Here is a 16305-nt window from a genome sequence, read left to right as displayed (position 1 = left end):
ATGGCCTATGAAATTGTTGCGTGGCAATTTAATTATAATAGCCTATCACTTTAATAATAAAAGTAGCCTAGGCCTTCCCTAATAATAATAATAATAATAATACAATAATACTAGTCTACTAATAATTTAATATATAAATTGGAAATGCTAAATCTTCTTGATATTGATAGCTGATGCTTGTTTTGACAATATCTCTGGATAGGCTGATATCGTCCATAGGCGCAACCCGGCATGAGGATTTATCGCGCTGATTCGCGCATATTTCACACGTATAGTGTGAGCAGTCAAGTCGCAGCTCGACGTTCGGACCGTACAGTGTGAGCACATAAATCCTGAGCTTTGGCTTTACATCGCATGCGATATACTCGTTCAGTGTGAGTAGGTTCCTTGCTGAAATCGCACAGACATCGCACAGTGTATGCCCGCCTTTAGAAGCCTATGGAGGAGTGATCCAGCTCTCAGATTTAATCAAAAATATCTTAATTTGTGTTCCGAAGATGAACGAAGGTCTTACGGGGTTGGAACAACATGAGGGTGAGTAATTACTGACAGAATTTTCATTTTTGGGTGAACTAACCCTTTAAATTGTACCCAGCGTTACTCGTCGTAATTACATTTTTACTAGTAAGAATAGAATTAGAGAGCTCTACAATTCAATTCTTAGTCTTACTAGTAGCAATTACAATTAGAGAGCTCTCTAATTCAGTTATTACTAGTAAAAATTACAATTGGAGAGCTCTCTAATTCAGTTGTTACTAGTAACAATTCAGTTGTAGAGCTCCGTAATTAAAAATGAACGGAAGTCAATGGAGACATATGACTAGTAAAAATTCATTTGTAGAGCTCTCTAATTGTAATTGCTACTAGTAAGAATTGAATTGCAGAGCTCTCTAATTGAATTCTTACTAGTAAAAATGCAATTACGACGAGTAACGCTGGGTACAATTTAAGCTAAAACGGCTTGCCATAAGACTCTGGATTAGCCGTCATACTCAGATTCTTGTCAGAATAATAGTCGATTCTAGTCAGATTCTAGTCGAACTTCCTGACCTAAAGATGTTGTGGGCGGGGCTAATTTCGGCTAGCATCCAGGCTTATTCTGGATGAGTAAAGTCAGTACATTTTAGTCCAATACAATAACATTAACAAGCATTTTTGGGTGCGGGAGAATCCTCTCCGGGTCAAAAAGACGCAAACACAACATGAGGGTTAAAATGAATTGGACTTTCCAATGCTATACATAGGCTACTCTTTTATTTTAAAAAAACATTGATTTATCTTGATATAATCACGTCATTTACAGACAAATCTATAGCTTACAGTAATTTTGAAACCAGTCTTTGCTAATATAGTCACTGGAAACAATATCCCCCGGTCTTTCAGTAGGCCTACAGCTGCGTGAAGCCGGTTCACCTGAGAAGCAAACTTTGTTATCGGAAAAAAAAGGATTTCCAAATTCGCCGCGTCTTCCATACGTGGTGACGGGTGATATATTTGCGAATTCTCTCTCGCCTTCTCATGAGTTTTAACCTAAAACTGACACGTTTCATATCATAAACCCCGTTGTCTATAAATCAGGGTAACACCAGTGTTTTTGGAGGGGGAAATAAAGCTCCTGTATCCCAGCAGAATAAAGGCCGATGCCAAATGGCTCCACTTCACGGCGACCTCTGGCAACTGCACCGGTTCACCGACTCGATCCTCCTCTCGCGTTTATTCCCCTCCACAGTTCAGCTTTACTGCCTAATTGGGTTCCTTATACTGACCACAGTGAGAATATCTTTGTGTTTAAACAGCTGTAAACCACAATCGAGCATCTCAGGAGCGCAGTGAACACTTTCAGGGAAATAAGGGGTGTGTACTCCGTCCCCGATCATCTCATCTAAACGGCCCAGTTTGTAAATCACCAAATTTGATCGTGAAATGTTTAGTGCAGTGGTATAAACCGCACTCTTTCCTGAACGGTCAAGTTCTCCTTTTGTTTGGCCTGCATATTTCTGTCAATGACCGAACAATAATATTTTCATTGCAACCTTGAATACCGCAGTTAAAAGTGCAAAATGTCACGTGCTTGCCTGTTAAAGGAAGATGTCGGCTTCAGTAAAAGCCTGCGTCAACAGCTTTTGTGGCATAATGTTGATCACTACATTCACTATTCAAAAGTTTGGCTTAAGTAGTCAGTTAAAATAAATGAAAAATGTATACTTTTTTTCAGCAAGCATGCATTCATTTGATTAATTTGACCGTTCTTTTGAACTTTCTATTTATAAAAGAATAGTCAGAAATGTTTCTTGAGCATCAAATCATCATATTTGAATGATTTCTGAAGGATCATGTGACACTGAAGACTGGAGTAATGATGCTGAAAATTCAGGTTTGATCACAAGAATAAATGATATTATATATTTAAATATAAGACAGTTAGGCTTATTTTAATTAAAATTTTACTGTATGTTTTATCAAATATAAGTGCAGCCTTATGGAACATAAAGGACTTGTTACAAAAACATTTTAAAAAGTCTTATTGACTCCAAACTTGAATGCTTGTGAATATTTAATAATAATAACAATAAGCTAATAATTATATGTTTTATTATTATTATTTTATAAAGGCTATTATTATTGTCTTATTATTATTAAATTTCACAATATATAACATATAAATATAATATAAAATATATTATATATTGTGCATATATAATAATAGGACAATATATATAATATATAAAATAATAATAATAAAACACACACGCACATACACATATATATATAGGCCTATATATTTTATTTAATAATAAGCTATTATTACATCATAATTAGAGATACATTAGCCTATACTGTGATGATAAAAAATATATATATATTACTATAAATATATGTAAAATAATTGCATTTTATTGTTCACCAACAAACGCCATAAACTTGACCGTTTTCATTCTGTCACATAGACTCAAGTTATTACTTCAGGTTGACATTTGCCATTAACGTGGAGAAGGAATCAGAAGCACATGTGCATTAGTGCGCGTCACAGTTTAGCGCTTTGTCAACTGAGCGTTTCTGCCCATTTTTCCCACGAACTGCCTTTTAAAGACCTGTGATGTTGCGCTACCTGGACTGGGCCGCCCGGTCCGGGGGTCACGGAGCTCCACCGGCCGATGAAGACTGATGGAGGGGCGTCAACAGCGCTGGGAGTGTCAGCATGGGGGCAAACACGACAGATATTCAAATGATTGAGCCCAGTGGTGCTGTTGCCGCCCGTGACACGTGACACGCTCTCGCGCTTCCGCTGTTAAACGGAACCTGATCCTTCCGCGGGATCCCGGATCCCTTCCAGTCTCGGAACAAAACACAGGCTATAATGCAATCAGTCAAAACCGGGACCGGCCAAGGTCGTCTGAGCCTGTGTCTGAGAAGCAGAAACTAAAGCCGGTCACACTGCGTCTGGCCTCGGCCAACTTTCAACGTTTTTTTGCACAGAGTAGGCCTACATTTAAGGTAGCCCACTGCACTTAAATATTACAGAATCAATGATATTGACAAAAAAACAAGTGAAAGACATATTTAATATATAGTAGACTAACACTTTATTTTAAGGTGACACATGTTACTAGGCCTACATGTTGGCCTAATTGCTATTGTAATAACTGTAAATTATGCATAATTATAACTAACCCTAAACCAAACCATAACTCTAGTAAGTAGCAGGCACGGCGCCAGGATTCCAGTTTTGGATGGGCCAGACCAATTGTGGGTGGGCCTTAAATTAAAAACGTTAAATAAAAATAAATAAAAAAACGTTATCCAATCACTGCTTGGATATATATACTGCAAAAATATTGACTATAGCCTACTGTTAGCCTATATTATCTGTGCGTATACATAATATAGATTTTAATAGCTTGATGCTCTTTAAATATTTTGTTGCATTGTTAAAAGTTTCGGTGCATAGGACAGACCTATCCGCGATCGCTCTCCATGGTTCTGACCAAAGAAGAGCGCTTTGGAATCTCCATTACGCACCATACGCATCATACTGGGCTGCATTTTCCGATAACATTGTCTCATAGCGCGCTACGAAGACTATTAAGGTATAACTTAACTAAAGGTATACTACCACTAAAGGTATATCATTGCTAGGCGTCTTCAGGGCTATCATCCACTCGCGAGGCAGAGGCGCTGGCGCCCTCCTAGCAACAGCGCTGTTTTTGGTAAAAAAAGATTTTGACGACTTCATTAAGTTTTGTTTTATAGAAAACTCTTTTTAAAAGATTTTCGTTTTGTATAAATTGTATCTTAATTTTGATCAATGTTTTATCAATAAATTTTCCGTATTTAATAAATAAGAAGCATATACAGCAGACAATGTAATAAGGCGCCGGCACGATCACTTGCATTGCACGTGAACTGGAGGGCGCCGAAACTCAGCTTGTGCCTCACAGATTTGAGAAATATGGGTTATCTATTACAGAAAGCTTGAAATGTCTACTTTTAAACGAAAATATTCAAACCAAAATAAATAGGCTACTCTCTGATTATGTAGCCTAATCCATATGAAATATGCATTACTCTCTGGCGTTCATGGAGAGTCCGCATTGTCAACTTCATCTTTGCAGCGACACAGAAAACACCAGTTTATTACTAAACAATTAAATGTCTCCTTGCTAATTTAGACACATTCATAATTACTTTAACCGGTTCTTTGTGGCAAGCTTTATGCGTGCGGTCATAACGCTTATTATCCTGTAGGATAGCGATAGCCTAAGTAATGAAATTAATATAAAGGGGCGATTTGTCCACGAATGGCTTAAATTAACAACTAGTCGACTAGAAAAAAAAAAATTAGTCGGAGGCAGCCCTTATTCCACATATTTTCGAACCAGCAGGTCATTCTGGGTTGAGCGAACGACGCTACGGAATGAGTGAGCGGAGCGGAATATTCAGAAATGCGCTCTCCACTCAAGAGCTCTGATCGGAACAAACCCGAACCCCACTGTCTGCTGAACTTGCGCAGAAACATCCAAATAGACATAGCCAGCTTTTTAAAATTGTTTTAAAACTAAACATTTAGACTATTTTAGTACAAATTATGAGCTTATTGACGATTTTTTATAATTCTTGACAAAATTTGAATATAGCCTATTACTTTTTTTTTTTTTTTTTTTTTTTGGGTGGGCCTGTTGAAAAGTGGGTGGGCCCAGGCCCGTCAGGCCCACCCATGACGCCGTGCCTGGTAAGTAGGCCTACATGTAGTTAATTAATATTACTCAGTACTTATTTGAGTAAGTATGTAACTACGTCAACTTAAAATAAAGTGTGACCAAATATAGCCTAAATATCTGAACAGTAGCCTATCCTAAACTCTTAAAAGCTTTTTTGGTTCACTTAAATTACAATTTTATATATTGACGTATTATTAAGTTAACGTATTAAGGTGTTTTTTACAGAACAAACAAATGGGAATATGGCTATTACAAAAATAAAAAAAACATTTGCATTACAAAACACCAGATGCATTACAGTAATGAGAAACAAATAAATAATGTCACAATGCAAAATATGCTTAATTTTCTTTCTTTCTTTTGGGTGTAATGTGACCTTGTGAATTGTTTTTGTGACGTTCACTGTTTTTTCCTGTGCCTGAGTTTGAATCTCATCCCCTTGAGCATCGACTCTGTGATGCTGACACAGATTCTAAGATGCTTCAAAACGGGAGCGAATCTGTGAACATCTTCTGCTTGAGCGTGAGCTGATGCACACTGACAGATTTAGATTCACATTTGTATCCAAAAGCACTCAAAGGGAACGATCCGGAGCTCACGCACAAGCATCTGCCTCCCATTTAGCACGCTGCCTTGAACCGGACCACCTTAAGTGTGATACTGGATTTTAAGAGCTCTCCGGAGGCCTCGACTCGTTTCAGCAAAGCCTCATGGCTCTCTTAAGGTGGCCAGATTGATTGCATTCAATATGAATTGTATTTGGTTCAGACATACATCAGGTTTTAGATTTCCACAAAGGTTTACGACCGCAGTAAATTGATATAATTGTTAAGATTTTGCTTGCTCATTTTTTTGGTGTGTGTGTGTGTGTGTGTGTGTGTGTGTGTGTGTGTGTGTGTGTGAAATTGATTGTTTTCAGCTTTTGAGCTGTGGGAGCCGGAGTGTGAGAGAGTGAGGTTTGGCTGTTCCTTCAGCTGGATGTACTTTGGACTAGAAGACGAGAAACACACTATTAATTGTGACTTGCTTTATTTATTGTGTATTGTACATTAGGCTAAATGTCTTTTTTTGTTTCTTTAAAGGTTAAATACAACATGTGAGCAGTGCTGTTGATTACCACAGAAAATAGTTTTGAATCATCCCTCAGGAAACCGAATCTGCAGAAATATGGAAGTCTATGAGGCAGAAATGTTTTTTGTGCATATGGTTTTCTGAATTTATGGCTTTTTTCTACTTTAAAATTTCATGTTAAATTCAATGTGTTACTTTCCCGCTTCTTTTATTCTCTAATAAGCAAATCATACAGCAATCTTTTTCGGTGTTTAAGGTTTAAAAACCCAAATGTGAAGCTTGTTAAATAACTTACTTGAATTAATCAGCAACACTTTACAATAAGGTTGTATGTGTTAACATTTGGTAACTCAATAGCTAACATGAACTAACAATAATCGATAGTTTTACATCATTTATTGATCTTGGTTAATGTTGGTTTCTATGTGTACTAATAATTTTCTTTTAACATTATAAGGTGTATATGCTGGTTACATGAACTAACGATGAACAATGAACATTAACAATGATTTTTTTTCTTGGTTAATCCATGCATTCCTAATGCAACTAATGCCTTAACTAAAGTTCACATATCAAACCTTCTTGTGAAGTGTTATCAAGTATAATATTAAGTAAAAAAGTGTATTATTCTGAAAAATTGTCTAGATAATATAATGGCGCTTTTCCACTGCATGGTACGGCACGGTTCGGCTCGGTACGGTTCGACTCGGCGCAGAACGGTTCGGCTCGCTTCGCTTTTCCACTGCGTGGTACGACTCGACTTGGTACGGCACGGTTCGGTTCGCTTTAGCTCGGTTGCTTTTCCATTGCAGTTAGTACCGCTTCAAAATGGGTGGGACTGATCGTTATAGTTGCCGCCTCTACTGCCATGACATCATCGTAAACGCGCCACATTTCAAACGCACAACACAGGGGATGGTGCTCTTGATTCTCGGCATGTGGATGTTTTTTAATTAAATTAAACGTTCTTATAATGGTTTACTATATGGAAGGAAAATTCTTAACGTGTAATTAAACGTTGCGTTCATATTCTGGGCTCATCTGATTTTTTGTACATAGCATAGCCTACTTTATGATTTTAGTATCATAATGATTAATAAATGCACGCACAATTATCCGTGAACTTGATTTGAACAAATGCCTTTAAACTTGTGTACACGTGCAAAATTCAGAATTAAATGAATGTGCAGCAATCTTTACAAATAGAGAGTCTAGGCCGAATGTAGCCTACTGTTTTAAACTACTGCCATTAAAAAAGCGCATTTAATGTTAATGTTATGTTATTTTTTTCCATCTGCCTATGTTGATTATGAAAAGTGAACAGCACGAGTAGAGAGACATGGAGCGAGTCAGACATCATTTTGACCACTTTTTGACCACAAGTTTTGTTCACTTTGTTTTCTTTAAAGTGAATTTCGTTTTGTATAAATTGTATCTTAATTTTAATAATTTTTTCATCAAACAATTGTCTGGATTGAATAAGATGCAAAATAGACAATTTAACCATTGAGGCGCCCGAGCGGTCACTTGCATTGTACGTTAACTGGAGCGCATCTCATCCTCAAATACACAAAGCTTGAAATGTCTTTAAACGAAATAATTCAAAACAAAAAGAAATAGGCTACTCTCTTATGTAATCCATTATGTGCATTTCTCTCTATAGGCGCGTTTACTACGAATATGGCGATCGTCAACTTCATCTTTGCCATGCACAGACACTGACAGAAAACACTATTTTATAAATAAAAATCAGTGCACGCGTTTTAATAAAATTAAAACTTTAATTGTGATCATTAAAATAATTGAATATTAAATAATTTGTGGCCAAGTTTTGCTCATTTATAGTATATATATATAGGCTATATATAGGCCTAATTTTATTAAATTGAACAAGCGCAAAATTCAACATTCAATCAAATATTCAAAAAGACTTAATAATAATAATGTTATTTCAACATAATATCTCGTTATTTCGACATAATGTGCGTGCAACAAGCAAGATGTGCGTTTGTAAATCTGGGGACGCGTGCACTGATTTTTATTTATAAAATAGTGTTTTCTGTCAGTGTCTGGCAAAGATGAAGTTGACGATCGCCATATTCGTAGTAAACGCATTCGTAGTAAACGCAGAGAAATAACATTATTATTAAGTCTTTTTGAATATTTGATTGAATGCTGAATTTTGCGCTTGTTCAATTTAATAAAATTAAAACTTTAATTGTGATCATTAAAATAATTGAATATTAAATATTTTGTGGCCAAGTTTTGCTAATTTATTAATAATATATATATATATATATATACACACACACACACACACACACACACACACACACACATGTGTGTGTGTGCCCTCAGCACATGCGTTAAAAATTATCCGGCGCCGCCCCTGACTGCAAGAAACAGTTTACAAGAAACTTTTTAACTGCAAGACACTCACTGGCTATTTAAATCTAGCGGGTTTGTCTCGTGCATGGTCTCGTGTCGCAAATACAATGACACTGGTAGTGACGATTCTGTCTGACCAATCAGTGATCTTCAGTGTTTTCACGTCACATTTTAGTACCGGTACGGTACGCTTGGAACCTCAACAGAGGTGGTACCATTTAAAGCGAGCCGAAGCGAGCCGTACCGTACCGTACCATGCAGTGGAAATGCGCCATAAGCGTGCCGTACCGAACCGAGCCGTACCGTACCATGCAGTGGAAAAGCGCCAAAGCGTGCCGTACCGAACCGAGCCGTACCGTACCATGCAGTGGAAAAGCGCCATAACTATTGATAATAACTAGCACAAATAAAGTAGCTAAAGTTGCATTCTAAAAGTTTATTATTGAGGTAGATAATGAAACAGAATTAGCGATAGTATATCGTGACGTATATTATCTTGAGTGAAACTGCTTCTCGGACAAGAACAAATTATTGTTTTTGTCCATGTGGAATTGATTGGATGGTTGTGGTTTGCTATTGGTGGATCTCATGTGAGTGACAGGTTGCCCCGCCCTCACTCCAGTAAACACATCATCAGTTATTTTGATTAAAGATTACGTGGCACATGAATAAAAAATAAAATAAAACATTGCACAGATAAATGATTTATAATAAACATTGCAATATTCCATAAATAAATTGTAAATTTTTATTTCATTATGACTTTAAACATGTCAATTTACTTACAGTTTGCACGACAACAATGTACTAAAAACAGAAAAGGTTTTCCTTTTTTACGTTTTTGAAAAGTTCCACGTACCGACGACAACGTTGTAAAAACGATCCGCGAAAATGACTGAAAATGCTGTTTTATTCATGCCAGGCCAGTAGTTGGCGATTTCACTTTTAAAAAGAAACTTTACATGTCTATAGACTGAACGTGTAATACGCATGTGCATGACGTCACCGTTTTCACATATTTGCGTTTTTGTAGTTTACACGGTATCATTTTAAAAGACGTCCACTTTGAAACTCATTTTCATTAGTTGCTTAGAATATGTTTCAGGCCTTCGATTTCCATTGCAAGTGCACTAACCCTTTTTTAAAGGAGCCGTATGTAAGATTGTGGCCAAAACTGGTACTGCAATCACTTTCAAATTACTGTAGAGTGGTGTATCCCCTCCCCCTCCCCCCTGACTCGAGGTTGCCAGATAGGCTGCAGGATCCAGCAGGAACGTAGGCTGACACATTAGCTGTGGTAACTAGAGCAGAGCTGGCAACCCGGATGCCGAAACACTACTGACTTTGTGATTGGTAGATAGGTGGAGGGTGGAGCATCAGGCCAAAACACAACATGACAACATCAACATCAGTTGAGGGCTGCAACTTCACTGTTTAAATGACAATATCCTGGCCGGACTACTGTTGTCAGTGATATAAGTATTTGAAATGAACATGATTTCTTAATGTCTAGTGACATATCTGGGCCATTTTATGATTAATCGAAATACATTTCTTACATACAGCTCCTTTAAGTTTCATACGGACATTATTCTAAACATTATTATGAGTGAACTTTTCACCAGTGCCACTGTAATGAAGAGCGCATATATTTTGTTTGTTTTATGAATCACCTTTTCCTTCGAAAAACGCTGGATGATGACCTAATGATGGGATAAACTGAAGGAATGGAGAAGCCTGCAGATGAATTCTTGAGATGGTGGAGTTGTGACTAATTGTGAGTGAGTTTTGGGAAAATTGTCTCATCCGCAGTGAGGGCGGCCTGTCATTATGCAGTTACATCCACTCATCTGAAGGGATAAACCCTAATCTAAAGATCCTGTGAGGTCACAGAAGGACTTCACAGATGTTCAATTCACCAAAGAAACTCTAAGTCATCATGATCTAATTGGGTCATTATTTCCTCATTGTCCAATAGGAAGTGGGATGATGGCATTAGAACACACACATTGGCAGTGTACACACTTGATCACAACCTGCACACACCGAATTTGGTTATTTACAATTCACTTCAGTAAAAATAGTAAAAAAAAAAAAAAAAAAAAAAACCTTAACACCAAATAGATTAAACATTTAATGGATTAAATCAAAAGGGAACAAATTATTATATCGTGCACATGATTTAAATCGCTCACACCAAGGATGATAACTATAATGAAACCGATAAAGGTATAGTTCTAAAAAAAATTTTATCCAGCTGATGAACGATAAAAACATTTACAGCCAATCAGAATCCATCCTGCTTTTAAGTGCTGGAACATTTAAAGCAGCAGACGACAAAACTGCAGCAAATGCTTAAAATAAACAGAATTATATCGTTCGCTGGTGTGGATGCTAATATAGCTATCGTTAATTATCTTTATAGTTATCGTTCTTGGTGTGAACGGGCCTTTATTAAAACTGTCATGGTTGGTTTTGGGTTTTGTTAATGTTTTGTTTTCAGGTCTTTTATTTTGAAATTTAGTTTTCTCGTTTGTCATGTGATTCCCTTGCCCTCATGTGATCCTGTCATGTGCCTCTTTGTTTCATGTGTCCTGTGTTCTCATTGGTTCATTGTTTGATTGTTAAAAGGTGTTCCTTTATTTGTATATATATCCCTCATGTTTCCATTGTCTCCGGTCTAGTGTTGTTCCCTGTACCGCTGTTTGGCGAGTTTTATGTCAAGTTATGTTCAAGTTTAGTTTTCGCATTCATGTGCTCATGCTGATGGTATACTATTTTGTATCACATTTATAAAACTGCATTTGGGTTCGCTACGCTCGCCTCAGTGGACTACATTACAAAAACGATGGAATTAATTATTATTTTGCGCGCATGATTTACGTAAAATAAGGTTTACGAATTAGTAAAACGCGGCCACGATATATATATTTTTGTTCACGTCATGTGCAGGACTCTGTATTATGAACACATTCATAAAATCTAAAGTTGTATCCGTTAATACTTTTTTGTTTTCAATGGACATGAGCTAACATGAACTAACAATGAACAGTTGTATTTTTATTAAAAGATGAATAAATGGCCTTCTGGAACAAAATAATGTATTGATCATTGTTAGTTAATGAAATAACTAAAGTGCCACCATTTAATGCAAGACAAATTTGACTGTTTACCACAATATTTGTATTCTTTACTCGGAATTTAGGTGATTTAAAAAGAATATATGTTAGACCAAAATTTCTGAACCAATTTACAAGAATAAAATAAGTGTATCAATGTTTCATCCAAGTACCAGAAATATCAATATATTTGGACACTGTTGCATTAACAGGGTATATATGTAGTATTTTAAAGTGGACTTCTTTGGTCTTGTTGGGAATGGGGTAACAATCACGCTCTTCTCCAGCCCAATGGGATCTGCCTCTATAGGGCAAATTAGGTCTCTCTTTTGAAAAACCTGGCGGACATGTTTATTATTACATTTCTTATCATAAATGCTGATGCCATCCAATAACAATGCCGACTCCTTCGTATCTTTTTGGTTGTATAATATGTGGCTCTTGACCAGTTGCACTAGACCTGTAGGAATAGCCTTAAGCACAGTGTTGTATTCTTTAAAATGAATAGGGAAGTCATGGATAGTGATAAAGCGGTCATAAGACAAGATGTTACCAGAATTGTCAAATAAAGAAAGGATATAAATTAAATCTCTATTAAACCAATTGGGATAAAAGAGAGATTTGTTTCTAACAGTTATATTCGTATTATTCCACAAAAGAGTTTTGTGTGGTGAGAAATTGTGGATGTAACACAATTTCCATGCAAGAAGAGCCTGCTGATGAAAATTAGACAGTTTAACCGGGAGTTTATTATACATATAATTACATTTTAAGATAAAAGGCAGGCCTCCAATTTTATTAAAGATGTAATTAGGAATGAAAAACCATACAGAATTTGAATTTATTAGACATCTTCTAATCCAATTGATTTTAAACACATTAATAATGTTGTGAAAATTTAGCACTTCTAGTCCCCCATCACTTTTTCACCGCTTTTTTAAGTTTATGAGACCTGTTTTTCCATATAAAGTCAAGGAACATTTTACTGACACCTTTAGCAGTACAGTCATTGACGTATAGAGAAAGTGATGGATACACGAAGCGAGAGTTCTCGCCAAAACCGTGCGGTGTGCACATGGCCATTATGACATCATCAAGCCCCACCCCTTTACTCACTTTTATCATAAACGGACCCTTTTTTTCCCGTCAGCCCTGTAATTACAGGCCATCTGAAAAGAAATCCGGCTAATGTACAGCAGACAGCCAGTCCTGCCAACCGTCCTCTCCTCAGACTAGCTCTGCGGCTCTCGGGGGGTCTGACCGTCCCCTGCTTAGAAGCTCAAAGCACCCATTAACTTATTTTCTTACCGGCCAGAGAGCCGCGGTCCAACAAACACCACGGTTCATTTTCAACGGTCCGCCTCAGGCCCCGCAGACTGTAATCTGTGATTGACACAGCCGTCCCTCGGCCTGGAAGACAGACAGGCGCTTCTCAACTGGCTTTGCTTCAGCTGGACATCACAAGGTGAACAAAAATATCCTTAAAATCAAATACTGACATGGACTACTATTAGTTTAAGTGCTATAATGTGCAAAATTATTAACATGACCTGGACTGAAGAGGCCATTTGACCAGTTTGGTTTATAAATTTTGAAGTGTTCTTGAATTTCAATAGTTGCATGCTTTCGGCAGCCAATAATTATCTAGACGAAACACAATGTGGTCGATGCAAACCATTTCAGCTCTCCTCTCATTGCTGCGCTTAATGTAGTTTGGGTCATATTTTCATAAACTTTGTGTAGTTTTATCCATGGTTGCTGAGATTACATTTATGCATTTGTCAGACATTTATCCGAAATCAATGGGATTCAACTGTTAACTCTGGCATTGCTTGCACAACAATACAAGAGAGTTGGATGAATAACCCATGATGTCAACAAGATATGAGAAGTGTTTTCTCCTTCCTTAAAAACTTGTTTGACATAAAGTTCCTCTTACGTAACTCTACACAATTACTAGGTTATTTGTATTTTATTATTTTAATTTAGCACCGTATTCCTGCTGTTCGTGACTCAATTTTAGGCTGCAATCCATCGGTTGAGTGCAGCAGGGAAACAAACAAATAGAGCAGGGATGCTATAAAAATGCTTCCGAACCCCTTCACATGGTACATTAAGAATCACAACCTTGCAGGACAAGGGATTTCCACTTAACCCTGTGGGAAGAGGCCAGTTACCCACAATGCATTGTTATATAAAAATACCTTGCTTCATCATCTTGATCAACAAGCCCGGAAAAGAAAAAGCTAACACTTTCCTAATGCTTCCCATCTGAATGTGAGTGATGTACTGTGCAACGGAGAAATGCATGGATTTGCGCTGGAGCAAACCACTTAGGCTAGCTTAAGGATCACGTTGCTCCGTCCCCCTCGTCTCGGCAACAAACACCCCCAGCTTCCTGCAGGGAATGCACTTTCTGAACACTGTCCAGGTAAGGATTTAGGGGCTCAGATTTATGACCCAGACGGGACCCCACAGCTGGGGTGGGGATTAGCCCCGGGCCGGAGCAGGAAGGTTTTTGGGGGAATAAATCAGGGGGTCTTGGATCAGCTGAAGAAGAATATTGGAGAAGAACGGAGGGATGGGAGAAAGATGATAATCACGGAGAGAAGAACAAGTGAGGAAGGAGCCAGTAATATTTTCATTAGCTTTTAGTTTGAATGATCTTTTTAAATTGTGTTATAAAATAAACTAAACATTTGATGAAGAAAATTTGTGATATTCATTATATTCGGGATATTGCATTAAAAAAAAAATCCACTGGATGGAAACGCCAAGATGTGCATACATTTTAAAAATGTGCTAAGACTTAGATGTGCTAAGACTTGAGTGGTTTAATTGAGGAGTTTATTACAAAAATTCTGATGAGAGACTATCGTTTTATCGTGAACAGATTTAATTTATGCTTTTATTCACAAATAAACATTGATCAGCGAACATAAACAGAAGCTCAACTGAACCTGCGTTATATGAGAATGAACCTAATTGGTTCTTTCTGAAGCTCAAACGTTCTGCGTAACACGAGAATGAACCTAATTGGTTCTTTCTGAAGCTCAAACGTTCTGCGTAACACGAGAATTAACCTCATTGGTTCTTGCTGAAGCTCAAACGTGCTGCGTAACACGAGAACGAACCTCATTGGTTCTTGCTGAAGCTCAAACGTGCTGCGTAACACGAGAACGAACCTCATTGGTTCTTGTTGAAGCTCAAACGTGCTGCGTAACACGAGAACGAACCTCATTGGTTCTTGTTGAAGCTCAAACGTGCTGCGTAACACGAGAACGAACCTCAATAGCCGCGTTTCCACTGTCGGGCCAGGGCCGGGCCAGGGCTTTAAACGGGCCGTGCCGGGCTAATAGCCTCGGGCCAATAGCACCGGGCATGCGTTTCCACTGTCGGGCCAGAAGCTCCACAGCGCTTCAAAACACGCCCGTAACACGCCTCTCTGGGACAACGTCACACTAACCCATCATTTCACCAACAAATGGAAGTTTTATCAGAAAACTAATCAGAAATCACTGGAAACAGCGTTGAAAACAAACACGATAAAAGCGGCCGTTTGCTAGCTTTTTTGTTTGTTTGTTTAGCAGCTAACGTTACTTGAATATTTAAAACCCAAGCATCGATGTTTTACCACAGGTTTACAATAAAAAGTGATACATTGATCATAATGAATTAATTCATGTAAAAATTGCACATTAGTCACTCAGAAATAAATTACCGTTAGGTCTATTTCACAAAAGAAAGTCGCGTCTGTTTCTTTATCTGGTAACTTAGTTACAGGACATATTTACATCACATTTAGAAAAAATGATAATTTCTACAAATATATGCCATACGACCTGAAGAGCTTTAGCACTCTCTCGACTCCCATACAGATATTTTCAGTCAGAGAAACAGAGAAAGCTCCCGAAAAAAAAAAGTTACTTTATTTTTTGATAGTCCGGTTTAAAGAGACGAGACGTAGGCTATGACAGATAAAATGAACATGACTGTGATAGCCTTTAAGATTGGTCTGATTTCTTCAAGCGTTCGCTATGTTTTTTTTTTTACTATGCGTATCTTCAAGCGTTTACTATGTTTACTATGGTAACGGCTAGCGCGCATAGTCTTTTGCATCACAAACAGAAGGCATTCAAACATGAACGCGATTTAAATGATTTTATTTTTATTTTTATTATTTTATTTTTAAGTCTTAAATGCTGACAGAATCATCCGGCGCTGCCGTCTCCCAACGGTAAACTCCTCCTCTGTTGGTAACCACTCCTCTAGCCCGAGCTGGCCCGCTTTGGCCCAAGGTATTCGACGGGCCAGAAATCCTGGCCGTTGGCCCCGAGTAAGCCCCGATCAAGCCCCGGAAGTGACAGTGGAAACGCGACTATTGGTTCTTGCTGAAGCTCAAACGTGCTGCGTAACACGAGAATGAACCTCATTGGTTCTTGTTGAAGCTCAAACGTGCTGCGTAACACGAGAACGAACCTCATTGGTTCTTGCTAAAGCTCAAACGT

The sequence above is a fragment of the Rutilus rutilus genome (genome assembly GCF_951802725.1).
Source record: "Rutilus rutilus genome assembly, chromosome: 11".
Lineage (NCBI taxonomy): Eukaryota > Metazoa > Chordata > Actinopteri > Cypriniformes > Leuciscidae > Rutilus > Rutilus rutilus.
Note: the sequence above shows the minus strand (reverse complement) of the source record.